Genomic DNA, 4900 nt, shown 5'->3' with positions numbered 1-4900 from the left:
ACATTGTAAATTTTCAATTTTTTTAGTTTTTTTTTCTATAAATATCAATAAAGTTTTATCTATTGGGCCAAAAAGTGTAAAAATTAATGCAAGGCTCCTGATACATTGTTACAATAGCAGTTGAAAAATATTAAAAATACATAGGCACAATTTTTTTTTATAAGCATTTAAAGATCGAATTTTGACAACATTTATCAAATTTAAAATTGAATAATTATTTTGTAGTTAAAAAATTATAAAATTTTCAACTTTTATATCTAAGGATTGAAAATTTAAAACAAGATTCCACGTAAATATTTAACTCTGATACCAAAAATTCTAAGAAATACATAAGCACAGTTTATTTTTATAGTCATTTTAAGTTCAAATTTGGACGAAATTACATGTAAAAAAACCTAGAATAACTATTTTAGTTATTTTGTTGTGATTGTATGATATTAATCGTAGGTACCTACTTGAAACTTCTAAAGTATACTATTATATACCTATGATAGTATCACGGTTTGTTGTTGATGTATAACGCGTTATAAGTACCTACCTAATGGATATTGTGATATTCCGGCCTGTGTATATTATAGGTCAATATTTCTTTAATACCATAGATATAAGAATATAATATGTCTTATACCTAGACTGACCTATGCCGTCTTCGCTCAGAATCGTTTTTCTTATACAGTGATATTATATCATTGAATTCAAATTTAATACTATCCATTATACAGTGACCCACTTGTAACCTACTGTACAGCAGAGCGACATCTACTTACCCACCTTTTTTTTTATCTGAAGTTCTACTAATTTTTCAAATTTATTGAAAAATACCGAAAATTCTTTCACCTCTAACTGTCTTATTCGGACGTCGGACCGGGCGTCAACATTGTAGGTAGGTCGAGATCGAAATTCGTGCAGAGTGAATTTTCTATGGAGGTGATATTTATTGGATTCTGAGTGAAACGATGAATGTGTTGATTTTACAATAATGTGTGTTTATTTTTGTGTATCTAACATCACGATTTGGGGCAGCAAAACTGCTTCGATTTTCGACAACAGTATCTTGTTCGATGGAAAAGTGAATATAGTTGGTCCATTCGGGAGGTAAAATTTTTAATTCCTAATAGTTTTCAAAAGCACCAAAAAAAACAACATACAAATTAAGGAAAAATGTGAATTTTTACGTAAAATTGGTTTTAGTTTTTGGCGCAACTCTAAAGCAAATGACCGTAGATACATGCAATTTTTGATTGGTTTTGAAATGTTTAGGGACATTTTCAATTTCCAATTTTATTAGTCTTTTTTTCTATGATTGTCAATAAAACTTTATTTGTTGGGTAAAAATGGTTTTTTTTTATACAAATTTTAAACGAATTTTTTTTGTTGGGTAAAAAAGTGTCAACATTTAATACAAAGATCCTGATGTATTGCTTAAATAGCAGTTGAAAAATATTAAAAATACTAAGGCAAAATTTTTTTTTAATGCATTTAATAAGGTTCGATTTTTGACAACATTTATCAAATTTTAAATTTTAAAAATGATTTTGTAGTTAAAAATGTATAAAAAGTCTAACTTTTATAGTTAAGGATTGGAAACTTACAACAAGGTTCCACGTAAGTAGGTTATTTTGTAACCAAAAAACTAAAAAATATAAAAACACAGTTTTTTTAATAGTTATATTATGTTCAAATTTGGAGGGAATTACATATTAAATAACTAAGAATAACGATTTTAGTTATTTTTTTGTAACTTTATAATATTAATTCAACTTACCGGTGCTACCGTATTAATAATAAGTAATAACAATATAAATATAATATAAAAAATATACGCACTGACAAACCGTCGCCGCTTAGAATCGTTTTTCGTACCCAATGATATTATCATATTATAATATAATTGAATTCAAATTTAATGAAAACAACATCACCATTATACAGTGATCCACTTGAAACCTACTGTACAGCAGAGCGACATCCACTTACCCACCTTTTTATTTATAAATAGGTATCTAAAGATTGAAAAAAAAAAAAGGTTTCTCACAAGTATTTTATACTGCAACCAAAAAGTTTAAAAATGTATAAGCTCAGTTTTTTGTTAAAGGCATTTTAAGTTCAAATTTCGACGAAATTAACTAGTTTTTTAGTACCTTTTGATTCGATAAACCAAAAGTTATTTCATTTGCTTTGTGATTCTGTTTCACACATAGGCGTGCGCAGGTATGCAGGGTATGCCGCTGCATAGTCTGTCGTCTGTGGCTTTATGTGAGGGGCCCATATATAATATACCAAAGCATTTTTGATAATATCTTCTATATTATAAAAAAAAATAATAAAAATTTTAGTTTTCACTTTTCTCGCGACCCGAAAAATAATCTCAACTATTAATACACTAAAGCGTAACACGTAGATATTGTTATCTATGTTGCAAGAATAGAATAATTATTATTGTTTTTATAGTTTGTAATCAAAGACCATATTATTATTATAACTGAGTCCGGTATTATGTCAACATCGATGTGTATAATTTAATAAGTGTATTATTACCATCATTGTTATAATATGGTACTGGTTGGATAGATAAGCTTTAAGTTTTGTTATCTGTGATTTTACCGCTGAACGTTACTGATAGACAATAGAACGTTTACCATGAAAAGTTGAACTGTATTCCGACGAGCCGATGTTTTTTGACATAATTCGTTAATCGTTTAGAGTGTTTAGACAAAATTATTAATTACTTATTTCTACAGCGCTTTGTTTAATATTCTTCTGTAAAACTATGCGTGATTTCAGATTCCGAGGGAAGCAAAAAAGCTAAGTAGTATATTTGCAAAAACTTAGATTGTAAAATGTAAATTGAATCCTATATGTGTTAAAAAAAATGTTTAACGGCTTAGAATTGTTTTTTAGAATAAATTAAAGAAAGATTAGAATTTGTGAGGGGGGCCCTATTTTCCTTATTGCATAACCTGCGAATAAAGTCTGCGCACGCCTATGGTTTCACACTTACCCCTTATATATTAACAAATATTATTCTACTATTTAATTATTAAATATAGATATGAAGTTTAGATTATGGCAAAAATATTAAGCTATAGAATGATAGGGTGGAAAATAGTACGGGGGTGCAATTATTGCCCGAGGCACAAAATGTCTTAATCCGGTCTATAAGCAATCCCGGATTAAAGGGGTGGCAGGGGGGGCATGGCCCCCGGGTCTCGAAAGTTAGAATTTATTTAGGGGCCTCTAATTTGTCCATTACTTTTTTCGTTATAGACTATGTAACACTAAATAAATCAGCTAAAAAAATAAAAAAAAAATTGTAAATTATAATTTATAAATTAAGTGATAGGTACATTATTCATTATTTATTGCTATGTGCCTATATGCCTAATATGTTTTAAATGAGGCCCTTGTATGAAAAAAATATATATAAATAATATACAATGTGTTCCAGGGTGAAGTGACCGGCCAACGTCATATGAAAGTATACCAAAAATGATGAAGAAATACCCCTTAAAGATTGAATCTTCAAAACTTTTCAACATTTTGACGTAATTTTATTTTTATTTTAAAGCTATTTAATTGTCCTATTAACTGACATACGCAATTATAAACCAGAAATGTGTTAATTATTTTTATTTAATTTAAAAAAAGAGAAAAAAGTTGACAAAAATTAGTATTTTTAAAAGGAAATTGTACATTATTCCAAATAATTTACTATTAACTATGAGTTTTTGTATTTTGTATTATAACAACGAAAATTTACCGAATAGTATAAATTTAAACGAATGACGACCAATTAACCGATTCAATCCTAGGAAAACTAAGATTGTGATGATTAGCAGGAATATATTATGAAAACCAAACTTTCAAGGTATTCTAGGTATATTAATGTGTTATTCAGTATAATTTAGCAGAATAATACACGATTTCCTTTAAAAAATGCTAATTTTTGCCAACTTTTTTCTACTTTTTTAATTTAATAAAAATAATTAGTGCATTTCTAGTTCAATTGCGTATTTTGGAGTGTTGATAGGACAATTAAATAGCTTTAAAATTAAAAAAAATACATAAAAATGTTAAAACTTTTTGAACATACATAAACAAATGCGTGATATGTATGATTTTGATAAAAAAAGTTTGCCCATAACTTAAAAAATAAAAAAGTTAGACCCAATCTTTAAAGGCTATTTCTTTATCATTTTTGGTATACTTTTATATGACGTCGGTTGGTCACTTCACCCCGGAACACATTATATACATTAATATTCTTTTTTTCGTACAAGGGCCTCATTTAAAAAAACTTTGGCCCCTGGGCCTCAAAATGTCTTAATCCGCGGCTTGTCTATAAGATCATTAAAGATATTGTATGGGTGCAGTGTGCAATACTGGCTCATGACAAAATGTATTTATTTTGTATATTTGTTTCTTGCTTTCCTTAAGGCATTGACCTAATAAGATCTAATAGTTATTACTGAAGTGAACTTATTTCTTATTAGGTCTTTGAATAGGCCCAAATCCCGGGTTTTTAGATGCTACTCACCCCATCACCCAAACATTTCCTAAATATTTTCATTATTATTACAGTCCCTTTAAATTTCTAACGATATTTATTTTGGGTATATCTGTATATGAGCATAGTGTACTCGGATAGACTAAGTGTATGAGCCGGTAAAGGAAAAATTTGAGCCTGCTGTACCTGCCGCCACTGAATGATTCACATTTATCATTGCCAAATTACGGACCATGAAACAGCTTTCGGATATGGAACTTAATTTTTACATTATTTGGCTACACTGGTTTTTTATCATGCTATTTTTCAAATTAAAAAATTGATGTTGTTCATATTTCATAATTCATAATATTATAATCATATTGTAGTACGCTATTTTATAGTTGATACTAG

The sequence above is a fragment of the Acyrthosiphon pisum genome, chromosome A2 (genome assembly GCF_005508785.2).
Source record: "Acyrthosiphon pisum isolate AL4f chromosome A2, pea_aphid_22Mar2018_4r6ur, whole genome shotgun sequence".
NCBI classification, from domain to species: Eukaryota; Metazoa; Arthropoda; class Insecta; order Hemiptera; family Aphididae; genus Acyrthosiphon; species Acyrthosiphon pisum.
Note: the sequence above shows the minus strand (reverse complement) of the source record.